The sequence below is a fragment of the Oncorhynchus gorbuscha genome, unplaced genomic scaffold (genome assembly GCF_021184085.1).
Source record: "Oncorhynchus gorbuscha isolate QuinsamMale2020 ecotype Even-year unplaced genomic scaffold, OgorEven_v1.0 Un_scaffold_1505, whole genome shotgun sequence".
Lineage (NCBI taxonomy): Eukaryota > Metazoa > Chordata > Actinopteri > Salmoniformes > Salmonidae > Oncorhynchus > Oncorhynchus gorbuscha.
Window position 1 is genome coordinate 44,189 of NW_025746265.1, and position 19,607 is coordinate 63,795.

Consider the following 19,607-nt stretch of genomic DNA (forward strand, 5'->3'; position numbering starts at 1 on the left):
ACCTGCAGGATCTATACCTGTTAGTGAAGGTGTCAGATAGAGATGACCTGCAGGATCTATACCTGTTAGTAAAGGTGTCAGCTAGAGATGACCTGCAGGATCTATACCTGTTAGTAAAGGTGTCAGAGATGACCTGCAGGATCTATACCTGTTAGTAAAGGTGTCAGATAGAGATGACCTGCAGGATCTATACCTGTTAGTAAAGGTGTCAGCTAGAGATGACCTACAGGAGCATGCTGGGATTTGTAGTTTTGCACAATGTCTACTTTAATACTAATTAGCAATTCAGAATCGGAGAGTAAATAGAGTCGAACATATTGATAAAATACACTTTTTAAACGAATTGTAGAAAAACAATTGGAAAAATTTCCCTGTTTGACCGTTAGGTTTTATGGGTATTATGACACCCCCACTGTGGGGCTCTATAGCAGGGGGTTAACAGGGGAATAACAGGTTCACTCTGCCCTAACGGAAAGTACATGAGACCAGATGAAATGTCAGCATTCATGATGATAGTAATGTTGATCCCATCCATCGCTGGCTATTGATGATGCGAATCAGGTTCTGAAGACTGGGATTAACGCGGGTCACGTCCGAGTCCAGTCCACAGCCTGATAATACCAGACCAGATAGGACTCCCTCCTGAATAAGTTCCAGACGATGTAGTCCATTCTAATAGGTTATAGGCCGTGTTTAAATCTAGCGTAGGTCTAACTAAGCCCTGAACCAGGAGTTAAATATCCATGATGGTAAAAGCCAACGATCTGCAGACAGTTTATCTGTGGGATAATAACATGTGTTTCAGTCCCCTGTTGGAACGACCACCAGCCTTCAAGGTCTAGAAAAACCCTTTCTGACAGAAAACATTCTGACATTGTAGAGCCAAATCCACAACACAGACACACCCGTCATCATCTAAACCACCTGACTGTTAACCTCCGAGTTCCATTAGCTGAGACTGGAAGACAGAGTGGCCAGAGAGGTTTGACTGGAGACCACAGACTTGTAGACTAATCCACACACACGTCATTCTCTTACCACAATGTCAACTCAGCTCTTACGTCATCTATCTACTTTCTCTGTGTAGTCAACACCACCTTCACACAGGTTATAAAGCCCCACCACCTTCACACTTAACCACCTTCACACAGGTTATAAAACCCCACCACCTTCACACAGGTTATAAAACCCCACCACCTTCACACAGGTTATAAAACCCATACTAACGGCTGTTCTTCTGTCTCCTCCAGGACCCTCCAGGTGATTAGGTGGAGTAGACAGTCCAGACAGGAGTAATGGAGCACGGAAGGGAGGTAATGGTGGTAATGGTCTGGGAGGATCCATTAGTAGTCTGATTGATTCCATTCTCCGAGCTCTACTAATCATCCTAGACAACAGCAGATAACACAGAGCCAATAACACCACCACAACACACTACAACCAGCCTCTCTAGTTATAGATGTACAGTACACAGAGCCAATAACACCCCCACAACACACTACAACCAGCCTCTCTAGTTATAGATGTACAGTACACAGAGCCAATAACACCACCACAACACACTACAACCAGCCTCTCTAGTTATAGATGTACAGTACACAGAGCCAATAACACCACCACAACACACTACAACCAGCCTCTCTAGTTATAGATGTACAGTACACAGAGCCAATAACACCCCCACAACACACTACAACCAGCCTCTCTAGTTATAGATGTACAGAGCCAATAACACCCCCACAACACACTACAACCAGCCTCTAGTTATAGATGTACAGTACACAGAGCCAATAACACCACCACAACACACTACAACCAGCCTCTAGTTATAGATGTACAGTACACAGAGCCAATAACACCCCCACAACACACTACAACCAGCCTCTCTAGTTATAGATGTACAGAGCCAATAACACCCCCACAACACACTACAACCAGCCTCTCTAGTTATAGATGTACAGTACACAGAGCCAATAACACCCCCACAACATACTACAACCAGCCTCTCTAGTTATAGATGTACAGTACACAGAGCCAATAACACCCCCACAACACACTACAACCAGCCTCTCTAGTTATAGATGTACAGAGCCAATAACACCCCCACAACACACTACAACCAGCCTCTCTAGTTATAGATGTACAGTACAGAGCCAATAACACCCCCACAACATACTACAACCAGCCTCTCTAGTTATAGATGTACAGTACACAGAGCCAATAACACCCCCACAACACACTACAACCAGCCTCTCTAGTTATAGATGTACAGAGAGCCAATAACACCCCACAACACACTACAACCAGCCTCTCTAGTTATAGATGTACAGTACACAGAGCCAATAACACCCCCACAGCACACTACAACCAGCCTCTCTAGTTATAGATGTACAGTACACAGAGCCAATAACACCACCACAACCAGCCTCTCTAGTTATAGATGTACAGAGCCAATAACACCCCCACAACATACTACAACCAGCCTCTCTAGTTATAGATGTACAGTACACAGAGCCAATAACACCCCCACAACACACTACAACCAGCCTCTCTAGTTATAGATGTACAGAGCCAATAACACCCTCACAACACACTACAACCAGCCTCTCTAGTTATAGATGTACAGAGCCAATAACACCCCCACAACACACTACAACCAGCCTCTCTAGTTATAGATGTACAGTACACAGAGCCAATAACACCCCCACAACATACTACAACCAGCCTCTCTAGTTATAGATGTACAGTACACAGAGCCAATAACACCCCCACAGCACACTACAACCAGCCTCTCTAGTTATAGATGTACAGTACACAGAGCCAATAACACCACCACAACATACTACAACCAGCCTCTAGTTATAGATGTACAGAGCCAATAACACCCCCACAACATACTACAACCAGCCTCTCTAGTTATAGATGTACAGTACACAGAGCCAATAACACCCCCACATAACACTACAACCAGCCTCTCTAGTTATAGATGTACAGAGCCAATAACACCCCCACAACATACTACAACCAGCCTCTCTAGTTATAGATGTACAGTACTCAGAGCCAATAACACCCCCACAACACACTACAACCAGCCTCTCTAGTTATAGATGTACAGTACACAGAGCCAATAACACCCCCACAACACACTACAACCAGCCTCTCTAGTTATAGATGTACAGTACACAGAGCCAATAACACCCCCACAACACACTACAACCAGCCTCTCTAGTTATAGATGTACAGAGCCAATAACACCCCCACAACACACTACAACCAGCCTCTCTAGTTATAGATGTACAGTACACAGAGCCAATAACACCCCCACAACACACTACAACCAGCCTCTCTAGTTATAGATGTACAGAGCCAATAACACCCCACAACACACTACAACCAGCCTCTCTAGTTATAGATGTACAGAGCCAATAACACCCCCACAACACACTACAACCAGCCTCTCTAGTTATAGATGTACAGTACACAGAGCCAATAACACCCCCACAACACACTACAACCAGCCTCTCTAGTTATAGATGTACAGAGCCAATAACACCCCCACAACATACTACAACCAGCCTCTCTAGTTATAGATGTACAGTACACAGAGCCAATAACACCCCCACAACACACTACAACCAGCCTCTCTAGTTATAGATGTACAGAGCCAATAACACCCCCACAACACACTACAACCAGCCTCTCTAGTTATAGATGTACAGAGCCAATAACACCCCCACAACACACTACAACCAGCCTCTCTAGTTATAGATGTACAGAGCCAATAACACCCCCACAACACACTACAACCAGCCTCTCTAGTTATAGATGTACAGTACACAGAGCCAATAACACCCCCACAACACACTACAACCAGCCTCTCTAGTTATAGATGTACAGAGCCAATAACACCCCCACAACACACTACAACCAGCCTCTCTAGTTATAGATGTACAGAGCCAATAACACCCCACAACACACTACAACCAGCCTCTCTAGTTATAGATGTACAGAGCCAATAACACCCCCACAACACTACAACCAGCCTCTCTAGTTATAGATGTACAGAGCCAATAACACCCCACAACACACTACAACCAGCCTCTCTAGTTATAGATGTACAGTACACAGAGCCAATAACACCCCCACACAACATACTACAACCAGCCTCTCTAGTTATAGATGTACAGTACACAGAGCCAATAACACCCCCACAACACACTACAACCAGCCTCTCTAGTTATAGATGTACAGTACACAGAGCCAATAACACCCCCAAAACATACTACAACCAGCCTCTCTAGTTATAGATGTACAGTACACAGAGCCAATAACACCCCCAAAACATACTACAACCAGCCTCTCTAGTTATAGATGTACAGTACACAGAGCCAATAACACCACCACAACATACTACAACCAGCCTCTCTAGTTATAGATGTACAGTACACAGAGCCAATAACACCCCCACAACACACTACAACCAGCCTCTCTAGTTATAGATGTACAGAGCCAATAACACCCCCACAACACACTACAACCAGCCTCTCTAGTTATAGATGTACAGTACACAGAGCCAATAACACCCCCACAACACACTACAACCAGCCTCTCTAGTTATAGATGTACAGAGCCAATAACACCCCCACAACATACTACAACCAGCCTCTCTAGTTATAGATGTACAGTACACAGAGCCAATAACACCACCACAACACACTACAACCAGCCTCTCTAGTTATAGATGTACAGTACACAGAGCCAATAACACCCCCACAACACACTACAACCAGCCGCTCTAGTTATAGATGTACAGTACACAGAGCCAATAACACCCCCACAACACACTACAACCAGCCTCTCTAGTTATAGATGTACAGTACACACACCACTACCCCCCTCCCCATCCACACACACCACTACCCCCCCCCCCATCCACACACACCACTACTCAGACTCCCCACAAATTAAAACATGACACATACCTTTGAGGGAAAAGTCACATGATCTGGCTGTATGCAAAGTCATGCTCACCTCAGTCACCTGTGTTTACTGCAGAAACTGTCCAGATGTACAGGGACTCCACAAGGTCAGGAGAAACTGTCCAGATGTACAGGGACAGGGACTCCACGAGGTCAGGAGAAACTGTCCAGATATACAGGGACAGGGACTCCACAAGGTCAGGAGAAACTGTCCAGATATACAGGGACTCCACAAGGCCAGGAGAAACTGTCCAGATGTACAGGGACAGGGACTCCACAAGGCCAGGAGAAACTGTCCAGATGTACAGGGACAGGGACTCCACAAGGTCAGGAGAAACTGTCCAGATATACAGGGACTCCACAAGGCCAGGAGAAACTGTCCAGATATACAGGGACTCCACAAGGCCAGGAGAAACTGTCCAGATGTACAGGGACTCCACAAGGCCAGGAGAAACTGTCCAGATGTACAGGGACTTCACAAGGTCAGGAGAAACTGTCCAGATGTACAGGGACAGGGACTCCACAAGGTCAGGAGAAACTGTCCAGATGTACAGGGACAGGGACTCCACAAGGTCAGGAGAAACTGTCCAGATGTACAGGGACAGGGACTTCACAAGGTCAGGAGAAACTGTCCAGATGTACAGGGACTTCACAAGGTCAGGAGAAACTGTCCAGATGGACAGGGACTCCACAAGGTCAGGAGAAACTGTCCAGATGTACAGGGACTCCACAAGGTCAGGAGAAACTGTCCAGATGTACAGGGACAGGGACTCCACAAGGTCAGGAGAAACTGTCCAGATATACAGGGACTCCACAAGGTCAGGAGAAACTGTCCAGATGTACAGGGACAGGGACTCCACAAGGTCAGGAGAAACTGTCCAGATGTACAGGGACAGGGACTCCACAAGGTCAGGAGAAACTGTCCAGATGTACAGGGACTTCACAAGGTCAGGAATAAGGGGTTGCTGTATAAAGACTAGACCGATTTCTCCCTCTAGACTGAAACAAGCGTACATGCATCTAAATCTAGTCCCATTGAAGAAAACAAAAATAAATAAATATCTATAAATATAATTGCCACAACCTAACAATCCAATGACCAGCTTTAGCTTCAAACCGGTGTCCAAACATACCACTGTAAACACAGTCGAGGTCGACCGATTAATCAGAATGGCCCATCAACTTTTCATAACAATCGGTAATCAGCATTTCTGAATGCCGATTATGGCTGATTACATTGCGATCCACGAGGAAACTGCATGGCAGGCTGACCACCTGTTACGTTGATCTCCACGAGGAAACTGCATGGCAGGCTGACCACCTGTTACGCTCACGAGTGCAGCAAGGAGCCAAGGTAAGGTGCTAGCTAGAATTAAACTTATCTTGTCAAAAAACAATCAATCTTAACATAAATCACTAGTTAACTACACATGGTTGATGATATTACTAGTTTATCTAGCTTGTCCTGCGTTGCATATATAATATATTATATATATATATAATCAATGCGGTGCCTGAAACTGTGTCCCGTTCTGTGCAAGCAGAGTCAGGGTATATGTAGCAGAGTCAGGGTATACGTAGCAGAGTCAGGGTATATGTAGCAGAGTCAGGGTATACGTAGCAGAGTCAGGGTATATGTAGCAGAGTCAGGGTAGCAGAGTCAGGGTATATGTAGCAGAGTCAGGGTATATGTAGCAGAGTCAGGGTATATGTAGCAGAGTCAGGGTATATGTAGCAGAGTCAGGGTATATGTAGCAAAGTCAGGGTATATGCAACAGAGTCAGGGTATATGCAGCAGAGTCAGGGTATATGCAGCAGAGTCAGGGTATATGCAGCAGAGTCAGGGTATATGTAGCAGAGTCAGGGTATATGTAGCAGAGTCAGGGTATATGTAGCAGAGTCAGGGTATATGTAGCAGAGTCAGGGTATATGTAGCAGAGTCAGGGTATATGTAGCAGAGTCAGGGTATATGCAGCAGAGTCAGGGTATATGCAGCAGAGTCAGGGTATATGTAGCAGAGTCAGGGTATATGTAGAGGAGTCAGGGTATATGCAGCAGAGTCAGGGTATATGTAGCAGAGTCAGGGTATATGTAGAGGAGTCAGGGTATATGTAGCAGAGTCAGGGTATATGTAGAGGAGTCAGGGTATATGTAGAGGAGTCAGGGTATATGTAGAGGAGTCAGGGTATATGTAGAGGAGTCAGGGTATATGTAGAGGAGTCAGGGTATATGTAGAGGAGTCAGGGTATATGTAGAGGAGTCAGGGTATATGTAGAGGAGTCAGGGTATATGTAGAGGAGTCAGGGTATATGTAGCAAAGTCAGGGTATATGTAGCAGAGTCAGGGTATATGTAGCAGAGTCAGGGTATATGTAGAGGAGTCAGGGTATATGTAGAGGAGTCAGGGTATATGTAGCAGAGTCAGGGTATATGTAGCAGAGTCAGGGTATATGTAGCAGAGTCAGGGTATATGTAGCAGAGTCAGGGTATATGTAGCAGAGTCAGGGTATATGTAGCAGAGTCAGGGTATATGTAGCAAAGTCAGGGTATATGTAGCAGAGTCAGGGTATATGTAGCAGAGTCAGGGTATATGTAGCAGAGTCAGGGTATATGTAGCAGAGTCAGGGTATATGTAGCAGAGTCAGGGTATATGTAGCAGAGTCAGGGTATATGCAGCAGAGTCAGGGTATATGCAGCAGAGTCAGGGTATATGTAGCAGAGTCAGGGTATATGTAGCAGAGTCAGGGTATATGTAGCAGAGTCAGGGTATATGTAGCAGAGTCAGGGTATATGTAGCAGAGTCAGGGTATATGTAGCAGAGTCAGGGTATATGCAGCAGAGTCAGGGTATATGCAGCAGAGTCAGGGTATATGTAGCAGAGTCAGGGTATATGTAGCAGAGTCAGGGTATATGTAGCAGAGTCAGGGTATATGTAGCAGAGTCAGGGTATATGCAGCAGAGTCAGGGTATATGCAGCAGAGTCAGGGTATATGTAGCAGAGTCAGGGTATATGTAGCAGAGTCAGGGTATATGTAGCAGAGTCAGGGTATATGTAGCAGAGTCAGGGTATATGTAGCAGAGTCAGGGTATATGCAGAGTCAGGGTATATGCAGCAGAGTCAGGGTATATGTAGAGAGTCAGGGTATATGTAGAGGAGTCAGGGTATATGTAGAGGAGTCAGGGTATATGTAGAGGAGTCAGGGTATATGTAGCAGAGTCAGGGTATATGTAGCAGAGTCAGGGTATAGCAGAGTCAGGGTATATGTAGCAGAGTCAGGGTATATGTAGAGGAGTCAGGGTATATGTAGAGGAGTCAGGGTATATGTAGAGGAGTCAGGGTATATGTAGAGGAGTCAGGGTATATGTAGAGGAGTCAGGGTATATGTAGAGGAGTCAGGGTATATGTAGAGGAGTCAGGGTATATGTAGAGGAGTCAGGGTATATGTAGCAGAGTCAGGGTACATGTAGAGGAGTCAGGGTACATGTAGAGGAGTCAGGGTATATGTAGAGGAGTCAGGGTATATGTAGAGGAGTCAGGGTATATGTAGCAGAGTCAGGGTAGCAGAGTCAGGGTATATGCAGCAGAGTCAGGGTAGCAGAGTCAGGGTATACGCAGCAGAGTCAGGGTATATGTAACAGAGTCAGGGTACATGTAGCAGAGTCAGGGTACATGTAGCAGAGTCAGGGTACATGTAGCAGAGTCAGGGTACATGTAGCAGAGTCAGGGTACATGTAGCAGAGTCAGGGTACATGTAGCAGAGTCAGGGTATATGCAGCAGAGTCAGGGTATATGCAGCAGAGTCAGGGTATACGCAGCAGAGTCAGGGTATATGTAACAGAGTCAGGGTATATGCAGCAGAGTCAGGGTATATGCAGCAGAGTCAGGGTATATGTAGCAGAGTCAGGGTATATGTAGCAGAGTCAGGGTATATGTAACAGAGTCAGGGTATACGTAGCAGAGTCAGGGTAGCAGAGTCAGGGTATATGCAGCAGAGTCAGGGTATATGTAGCAGAGTCAGGGTATATGCAGCAGAGTCAGGGTAGCAGAGTCAGGGTATATGCAGCAGAGTCAGGGTATATGCAGCAGAGTCAGGGTATATGTAGCAGAGTCAGGGTATATGTAGCAGAGTCAGGGTATATGTAACAGAGTCAGGGTATATGCAGCAGAGTCAGGGTATATGCAGCAGAGTCAGGGTATATGTAGCAGAGTCAGGGTATATGTAGCAGAGTCAGGGTATATGTAGCAGAGTCAGGGTATATGTAGCAGAGTCAGGGTATATGCAGCAGAGTCAGGGTAGCAGAGTCAGGGTATATGCAGCAGAGTCAGGGTATATGTAGCAGAATCAGGGTATATGTAGCAGAGTCAGGGTATATGTAGCAGAGTCAGGGTATATGTAGCAGAGTCAGGGTATATGCAGCAGAGTTAGGGTAGCAGAGTCAGGGTATATGCAGCAGAGTCAGGGTACATGTAACAGTGTCAGGGTATATGTAGCAGAGTCAGGGTATATGCAGCAGAGTCAGGGTATATGTAGCAGAGTCAGGGTATATGCAGCAGAGTCAGGGTATATGCAGCAGAGTCAGGGTATATGCAGCAGAGTCAGGGTATATGCAGCAGAGTCAGGGCATATGCAGCAGAGTCAGGGTATATGCAGCAGAGTCAGGGTAGCAGAGTCAGGGTATATGCAGCAGAGTCAGGGTAGCAGAGTCAGGGTATATGTAGCAGAGTCAGGGCATATGTAGCAGAGTCAGGGTAGCAGATTCAGGGTATATGCAGCAGAGTCAGGGTATATGTAGCAGAGTCAGGGTACATGTAGCAGAGTCAGGGTACATGTAGCAGAGTCAGGGTACATGTAGCAGAGTCAGGGTATATGTAGCAGAGTAAGGGTATATGTAGCAGAGTAAGGGTATACTCAGCAGAGTCAGGGTATACTCAGCAGAGTCAGGGTATACTCAGCAGAGTCAGGGCATATGCAGCAGACTCAGGGTAGCAGAGTCAGGGTATATGCAGCAGACTCAGGGTAGCAGAGTCAGGGCATATGTAGCAGACTCAGGGTAGCAGAGTCAGGGTATATGCAGCAGACTCAGGGTAGCAGAGTCAGGGCATATGCAGCAGACTCAGGGTAGCAGAGTCAGGGCATATGCAGCAGACTCAGGGTAGCAGAGTCAGGGTATATGCAGCAGAGTCAGGGTATATGTAGCAGAGTCAGGGTATATGTAGCAGAGTCAGGGTATATGTAGCAGAGTCAGGGTATATGTAGCAGAGTCAGGGTATATGCAGCAGAGTCAGGGTATACGCAGCAGAGTCAGGGTATATGTAGCAGAGTCAGGGTATATGTAGCAGAGTCAGGGTATATGTAGCAGAGTCAGGGTATATGTAGCAGAGTCAGGGTATATGTAGCAGAGTCAGGGCAACTACACATTTATCTCTCTCATCAGAGTTATACAGCAAAGTACTGTTTTAGGATCTGTAAACATCAGTAAACATGTATTTTCAGAGATCTCCCATATCCCCTCATATCATCTCTCCCATATCCCCTCATATCATCTCTCCCATATCCCCTCATATCTCTACTTATCATCTCTCCCATATCCCCTCATATCTCTCCTTATCCCCTCATATCTCTCCCATATCCCCTCATATCTCTCCTTATCATCTCTCCCATATCCCCTCATATCTCTCCTTATCATCTCTCCCATGTCCCCTCATATCTCTCCCATGTCCCCTCATATCTCTCCTTATCCCCTCATATCTCTCCTTATCCCCTCATATCTCTCCTTATCATCTCTCCCATATCCCCTCATATCTCTCCTTATCATCTCTCCCATATCCCCTCATATCTCTCCTTATCATCTCTCCCATGTCCCCTCATATCTCTCCTTATCCCCTCATATCTCTCCTTATCCCCTCATATCTCTCCCATATCCCCTCATATCTCTCCTTATCATCTCTCCCATATCCCCTCATATCTCTCCTTATCATCTCTCCCATATCCCCTCATATCTCTCCTTATCATCTCTCCCATATCCCCTCATATCTCTCCTTATCATCTCTCCCATATCCCCTCATATCTCTCCTTATCATCTCTCCCATATCCCCTCATATCTCTCCTTATCATCTCTCCCATGTCCCCTCATATCTCTCCTTATCCCCTCATATCTCTCCCATATCCCCTCATATCTCTCCTTATCATCTCTCCCATATCCCCTCATATCTCTCCTTATCATCTCTCCCATATCCCCTCATATCTCTCCTTATCATCTCTCCCATATCCCCTCATATCTCTCCTTATCATCTCTCCCATATCCCCTCATATCTCTCCTTATCATCTCTCCCATATCCCCTCATATCTCTCCTTATCATCTCTCCCATGTCCCCTCATATCTCTCCCATATCCCCTCATATCTCTCCTTATTATCTCTCCCATATCCCCTCATATCTCTCCTTATCATCTCTCCCATATCCCCTCATATCTCTCCTTATCATCTCTCCCATATCTCTCCCATATCCCCTCATATCTCTCCTTATCATCTCTCCCATGTCCCCTCATATCTCTCCTTATCCCCTCATATCTCTCCCATATCCCCTCATATCTCTCCCATATCCCCTCATATCTCTCCTTATCATCTCTCCCATATCTCTCCTTATCCCCTCATATCTCTCCTTATCATCTCTCCCATCTCTCTCCTTATCATCTCTCCTCCTCATCTCTCCCATATCCCCTCATATCTCTCCTCCTCATCTCTCCCATATCCCCTCATATCTCTCCTTATCATCTCTCCCATATCCCCTCATATCTCTCCCATCTCTCTCCTTATCATCTCTCCCATATCCCCTCATATCTCTCCTCCAATCACTCCTCCGTCCTGTTCTCTTCTTTCCCTCCCTCCTCCGTCCTGCTCTCTTCTCTCTTCTCCCAACCTCCTCCGTCCTGCTCTCTTCTCTACTTTCCCTCCCTCCCTCCCTCCCTCCGTCCTGCTCTCTTCTCTCTTCTCTTCTTTCCCTCCCTCCTCCGTCCTGTTCTCTTCTTTCCCTCCCTCCTCCATCCTGCTCTCTTCTCTCTTCTCTTCTTTCCCTCCCTCCTCCGTCCTGCTCTCTTCTCTCTTCTCTACTTTCCCTCCCTCCATCCTCCGTCCTGCTCTCTTCTCTTCTTTCCCTCCCTCCTCCGTCCTGTTCTCTTCTTTCCCTCCCTCCTCCGTCCTGTTCTCTTCTCTCTTCTCTTCTTTCCCTCCCTCCTCCGTCCTGCTCTCTTCTCTCTTCTCTACTTTCCCTCCCTCCTCCGTCCTGCTCTCTTCTTTCCCTCCCTCCTCCGTCCTGCTCTCTTCTCTTCTTCCCCTCCCTCCTCCGTCCTGCTCTCTTCTCTCTTCTCTACTTTCCCTCCCTCCTCCGTCCTGCTCTCTTCTTTCCCTCCCTCCTCCGTCCTGCTCTCTTCTCTTCTTTCCCTCCCTCCTCCGTCCTGCTCTCTTCTCTTCTTCCCCTCCGTCCTGCTCTCTTCTCTTCTTTCCCTCCCTCCTCCATCCTGCTCTCTTCTCTTCTTCCCCTCCATCCTGCTCTCTTCTCTGTTCTCTTCTTTCCCTCCCTCCTCCGTCCTGCTCTCTTCTCTGTTCTCTTCTTTCCCTCCCTCCTCCGTCCTGCTCTCTTCTCTGTTCTCTTCTTTCCCTCCCTCCTCCGTCCTGCTCTCTTCTCTGTTCTCTTCTTTCCCTCCCTCCTCCGTCCTGCTCTCTTCTCTGTTCTCTTCTTTCCCTCCCTCCTCCGTCCTGCTCTCTTCTCTGTTCTCTTCTTTCCCTCCCTCCTCCGTCCTGCTCTCTTCTCTGTTCTCTTCTTTCCCTCCCTCCTCCGTCCTGCTCTCTTCTCTGTTCTCTTCTTTCCCTCCCTCCTCCGTCCTGCTCTCTTCTCTGTTCTCTTCTTTCCCTCCCTCCTCCGTCCTGCTCTCTTCTCTGTTCTCTTCTTTCCCTCCCTCCTCCGTCCTGCTCTCTTCTCTGTTCTCTTCTTTCCCTCCCTCCTCCATCCTGCTCTCTTCTCTGTTCTCTTCTTTCCCTCCCTCCTCCTTCCTGCTCTCCTCTTCTTTCCCTCCCTCTTCCGTCCTGCTCTCTTCTCTTCTTTCCCTCCCTCCTCCGTCCTGCTCTCTTCTCTGTTCTCCTCTGCTGGTGTGGGACACTCCCTTCTAGAGTGGCTGGAGAAAGGCACAGCCTGATGAAAAACAGATGGAGCAGAGGAGAGAGGCAAGGAGGAAGAGAGAGGAGAGAGGCAAGGAGGAATAGAGAGAGAGTGAGGTAAAGAGGGAGGAATGGAAGGATGAGATGCTGACAGGGAAGTCACTGCAGTGGTAAAACAACAAACATGAAATGAAAAGTGGATTGAGGGAGGTACAGAGGAAGAGAGAGAGAGGGTGGGGTTGGAGGAGGTACAGAGGAAGAGAGAGAGAGGGTGGGGTTGGAGGAGGTACAGAGGAAGAGAGAGAGAGGGTGGGGTTGGAGGAGGTACAGAGGAAGAGAGAGAGAGGGTGGGGTTGGAGGAGGTACAGAGGAAGAGAGAGAGAGAGGGTGGGGTTGGAGGAGGTACAGAGGAAGAGAGAGAGAGGGTGGGGTTGGAGGAGGTACAGAGGAAGAGAGAGAGAGGGTGGGGTTGGAGGAGGTACAGAGGAAGAGAGAGAGAGGGTGGGGTTGGAGGAGCTACAGAGGAAGAGAGAGAGAGGGTGGGGTTGGAGGATGTACAAAGTGGTACTTTAAAAAAGCAGCAGCTTGCCCTGTCTGTCTGCCTCTCTCTCTCTCTCCCCTTCGTCTCCCTCTACCCCTCCTCGTCTGTCTGCCTCTCTCTCTCCTACGTCTCCCTCTACCCCTCCTCGTCTGTCTGCCTCTCTCTCTCCTACGTCTCCCTCTACCCCTCCTCGTCTGTCTGCCTCTCTCTCTACCCCTCCTCGTCTGTCTGCCTCTCTCTCTACCCCTCCTCGTCTGTCTGCCTCTCTCTCTACCCCTCCTCGTCTGTCTGCCTCTCTCTCTACCCCTCCTCGTCTGTCTGCCTCTCTCTCTACCCCTCCTCGTCTGTCTGCCTCTCTCTCTACCCCTCCTTGTCTGTCTGCCTCTCCCTCTCTCTCCTTGTCTGTCTGCCTCTCCCTCTCTCTCCTACGTCTCCCTCTACCCCTCCTCGTCTGTCTGCCGCACTCTCTCCTAAGTCTCCCTCTACCCCTCGTCTGTCTGCCTCTCTCTCTACCCCTCCTCGTCTGTCTGCCTCTCTCTCTACCCCTCCTCGTCTGGCTGTCTCTCTCTCTACCCCTCCTCGTCTGGCTGTCTCTCTCTCTCCTACGTCTCCCTCTACCCCTCCTCGTCTGGCTGTCTCTCTCTCTCTCTCCTAAGTCTCCCTCTACCCCTCCTCGTCTGTCTGCCTCTCTCTCTACCCCTCCTCGTCTGTCTGCCTCTCTCTCTACCCCTCCTCGTCTGTCTGCCTCCCTCTCCTACGTCTCCCTCTACCCCTCCTCGTCTGTCTGCCTCTCTCTCTACCCCTCCTCGTCTGTCTGCCTCTCTCTCTACCCCTCCTTGTCTGTCTGCCTCTCCCTCTCTCTCCTACGTCTCCCTCTACCCCTCCTCGTCTGTCTGCCGCACTCTCTCCTAAGTCTCCCAGGACTGGGCAGAGTGACAGAACTGTCCCTCAGGACTGGGCGGAGTGACAGAACTGTCCCTCAGGACTGGGCGGAGTGACAGAACTGTCCCTCAGGACTGGGCGGAGTGACAGAACTGTCCCTCAGGACTGGGCGGAGTGACAGAACTGTCCCTCAGGACTGGGCGGAGTGACAGAACTGTCCCTCAGGACTGGGCGGAGTGACAGAACTGTCCCTCAGGACTGGGCGGAGTGACAGAACTGTCCCTCAGGACTGGGCGGAGTGACAGAACTGTCCCTCAGGACTGGGCGGAGTGACAGAACTGTCCCTCAGGACTGGGCGGAGTGACAGAACTGTCCTCAGGACTGGGCGGAGTGACAGAACTGTCCTCAGGACTGGGCGGAGTGACAGAACTGTCCCTCAGGACTGGGCGGAGTGACAGAACTGTCCCTCAGGACTGGGCGGAGTGACAGAACTGTCCCTCAGGACTGGGCGGAGTGACAGAACTGTCCCTCAGGACTGGGCGGAGTGACAGAACTGTCCCTCAGGACTGGGCGGAGTGACAGAACTGTCCCTCAGGACTGGGCGGAGTGACAGAACTGTCCCTCAGGACTGGGCGGAGTGACAGAACTGTCCCTCAGGACTGGGCGGAGTGACAGAACTGTCCCTCAGGACTGTCCCTCAAGTTAGTGTTTTTCTCTTTAACAGTAAAGCTTAGGGTCTGGAGGGGATATGCTGATTGTAGATCTGTGCCTGTGATCAACTTCACACCTGGGCTAACTCACACGTTTCCTTATAAAGGCTTTCCTCGACGGCTTGGGCCACACCCTGCATTCAGAACAAAGCCTGTTGTGACCACATAAGAGATGCAGTCTTTCAGGTGGCAGATAAGGATTGGAAGCTACTAAATAAGCACCTTTTGTGGAGGGCTGCTGAACCTGGGGTGTATCACAGGACAGGAGGCATTGTGCACACACACATCGCATTTGCTATTTTTCTTTCTCTCACACACACACACACACACACACACACACACACACACACACACACACACACACACACACACACACACACCTTGTTTACATGGTAAACAGTCTGAAATGCATGACAACCATGCCGATTTGAGTTGAGCAAGACCCACGTTTAACTGAGTCACCTCTGTAAAACCTTATAGTTAAGATGGGCAGCTAGCTTGGTTTGTTGTTCTGACAACGACAGACTATACCTGTTGTCCTCGGCGCATGTGACAAATAAACTGTGATTTGACAGACAGGCGCGGCCCTGTTGCGACAGGGAGGTGGCGTACTGTGGTTCACAGGTCCTGTAGCGATGCTGTAGGACCCTGATCAACAACAACAAATACTAACTTGGCAAAGCCCTAAAACATACAAGCTGTAACATTAGTAAGTACATTAATTCACACTAGCTAGCTAGTATAATAACAACATTTATTTAGTTCACCAGTTTTCTATATCATTCTGATTCAGTAGCTACGGACTATTTGGTCGAAATAAATGATGATTTGTCTGTAAAGCTCGTGGATCACAGATAATATAACTAGGTAACTAACTGTCTGATAATATAACTAGGTAACTAAATGTCTGATAATATAACTAGGTAACTAACTGTCTGATAATATAACTAGGTAACGAACTGTGTCTGTCTGATAATATAACTAGGTAACTAACTGTCTGATAATATAACTAGGTAACTGTCTGTCTGTCTGATAATATAACTAGGTAACTAACTGTCTGATAATATAACTAGGTAACTAACTGTCTGTCTGATAATATAACTAGGTAACTAACTGTCTGTCTGTCTGATAATATAACTAGGTAACTGTCTGTCTGATAATATAACTAGGTAACTGTCTGTCTGTCTGATAATATAACTAGGTAACGGTCTGTCTGTCTGATAATATAACTAGGTAACTGTCTGTCTGTCTGATAATATAACTAGGTAACTGTCTGTCTGTCTGATAATATAACTAGGTAACTGTCTGTCTGTCTGATAATATAACTAGGTAACTAACTGTGTCTGTCTGATAATATAACTAGGTAACTGTCTGTCTGTCTGTCTGATAATATAACTAGGTAACTGTCTGTCTGATAATATAACTAGGTAACTGTCTGTCTGTCTGATAATATAACTAGGTAACTGTCTGGCTGTCTGATAATATAACTAGGTACCTGTCTGTCTGTCTGATAATATAACTAGGTAACTGTCTGTCTGTCTGATAATATAACTAGGTAACTAACTGTCTGTCTGTCTGATAATATAACTAGGTAACTGTCTGTCTGTCTGTCTGATAATATAACTAGGTAACTGTCTGTCTGTCTGATAATATAACTAGGTAACTGTCTGTCTGTCTGATAATATAACTAGGTAACGGTCTGTCTGTCTGATAATATAACTAGGTAACTGTCTGTCTGTCTGTCTGATAATATAACTAGGTAACTGTCTGTCTGTCTGATAATATAACTAGGTAACTGTCTGGCTGTCTGATAATATAACTAGGTAACGGTCTGGCTGTCTGATAATATAACTAGGTAACGGTCTGTCTGTCTGATAATATAACTAGGTAACTGTCTGTCTGTCTGATAATATAACTAGGTAACTGTCTGTCTGTCTGATAATATAACTAGGTAACTGTCTGTCTGATAATATAACTAGGTAACTGTCTGTCTGATAATATAACTAGGTAACTGTCTGTCTGTCTGATAATATAACTAGGTAACTGTCTGTCTGTCTGATAATATAACTAGGTAACTGTCTGTCTGATAATATAACTAGGTAACTGTCTGTCTGATAATATAACTAGGTAACACACTTAGCTGATTAGCTAACTAGAGATGAGGAACAGAGCTAAGAGGGCAATGGTGACAAAGTTATTACCAAAGACATTTGGAGATAAGAGGAGAGAGCAAGAAAACGTACACTAGGGCGTATTCATTACGCCCATTCCGTTGCAAAACGTTTCCTAAACGGAAGCAAATCGAACGAATAGAAACTCCCGTCTTGTTCTGTTAAACGGTAAACAGTTTCCGCAACGAATACGCCCCTGAACTGCCTACACACAGTCCAACATCATCCCATAACTAGCTGGCTAACTACAGCTTTCAGTCACACATTTATCCGCATCGGATCATTAGGTAGTTACCAAATCTGTCAACACAAACACCAAGCTTGTATCTCTCACTGGCAGACCCGAGAAGCACGAAACGTCAGCTAACGTAGCATAGCCAGATAGCTAACTGGCTAGCGACATAGTGAAATGGCCACACGATTGTTGTATCTAACGTTAGATAGCGGGGCAAAAAAACGATTCACAAATGTGTAACCTCGATGGATGCTCACCTGAAACTACAGCGACGGGGCAAATTCAATCCGCACGTCTTCAGTTCACTCCAGAAGGCGCAAGCGATCAAATGACAGTAGCTATAGTTACTTACTGTACTGCTCCAATGAATACGAAGGCTTCACTGCTACTCACTTTCTATCTCACCCCAAGGGCGGTAACACAGGAAGAGAGACACTGCACACAGTACCCAATGAACGGCTGGGTCTCCAGCTCTGAAAGCCGACTCAGCCAATAGACGGAGAGGAGATCTACCACTGACCAATGAGCTTTCTCCATTTCTACGAGTCAGCCCACCTCTGATAAGCAAAGGACCAATCAGCAGCGGTTTCAGTGTAGGACGCGCGCAAAGGTATGTGGGACAAGCGGTAAGCACTGAGGTAATAATAAGAAGAGTAACGTATGAAGTTGTCCTAGAAAACACTGATCTAAGGTCTGTTGTGTCTCTCCTACGTGGTTATGGTAAGGATTTGGGGAGAGTAAACTGATCCTTGAAGTCACGTAGATGGATTCATTACTCTCTTTTTATTTCTAAAGCTCTCTTACATAAACTTCTGCCAGAACTAACATCATGAATAAACTGTAGATGTAGGAATGACCAAACCCGGTCTCAGGGATGGCTAACTGGAGATTCCTTCAGGCTACACACATTTGGGTAAATCATATTTTGGTTTCTTTGCACCCCATGAATGGAACAACTAAATCTACTTGTTTTATTTATTTATTTATTTATTTATTTTCACCTTTATTTAACCAGGTAGGCTAGTTGAGAACAAGTTCTCATTTGCAACTGCGACCTGGCCAAGATAAAGCATAGCAGTGTGAACAGACAACACAGTTACACATGGAGTAAACAATTAACAAGTCAATAACACAGTAGAAAAAAAGGGGGAGTCTATATACAATGTGTGCAAAAGGCATTAGGTAGGCGAATAATTACAATTTTGCAGATTAACACTGGAGTGATAAATGATCAGATGGTCATGTACAGGTAGAGATATTGGTGTGCAAAAGAGCAGAAAAGTAAATAAATAAAACAGTATGGGGATGAGGTAGGTGAAAATGGGTGGGCTATTTACCAATAGACTATGTACAGCTGCAGCGATCGGTTAGCTGCTCAGATAGCTGATGTTTGAAGTTGGTGAGGGAGATAAAAGTCTCCAACTTCAGCGATTTTTGCAATTCGTTCCAGTCACAGGCAGCAGAGTACTGGAATGAAAGGCGGCCAAATGAGGTGTTGTATTTAGGGATGATCAGTGAGATACACCTGCTGGAGCGCGTGCTACGGATGGGTGTTGCCATCGTGACCAGTGAACTGAGATAAGGCGGAGCTTTACCTAGCATGGACTTGTAGATGACCTGGAGCCAGTGGGTCTGGCGACGAATATGTAGCGAGGGCCAGCCGACTAGAGCATACAAGTCGCAGTGGTGGGTGGTATAAGGTGCTTTAGTGACAAAACGGATGGCACTGTGATAGACTGCATCCAGTTTGCTGAGAAGAGTGTTGGAAGCCATTTTGTAGATGACATCGCCGAAGTCGAGGATCGGTAGGATAGTCAGTTTTACTAGGGTAAGCTTGGCGGCGTGAGTGAAGGAGGCTTTGTTGCGGAATAGAAAGCCGACTCTTGATTTGATTTTCGATTGGAGATGTTTGATATGAGTCTGGAAGGAGAGTTTG

At 46.8% G+C, this 19,607-nt stretch overlaps 1 protein-coding gene across 2 annotated transcripts in view; it reads right to left on the reverse strand.

The window, feature by feature from the left end:
• The window catches only part of LOC124023142 (tropomodulin-3-like), a 55,092-nt gene extending 37,036 nt beyond the window's left edge, over positions 1–18,056 (reverse strand). The window contains exon 1 of one of the 2 annotated variants that reach the window (XM_046337672.1): positions 17,929–18,056. The gene's annotated coding sequence lies outside the window, so the exon portion shown is untranslated. The remainder of the gene's footprint in view (positions 1–17,928) is intronic. The other variant, XM_046337671.1, reaches the window with a different exon arrangement.
• Between the last annotated feature and the right edge of the window lie 1,551 nt (positions 18,057–19,607).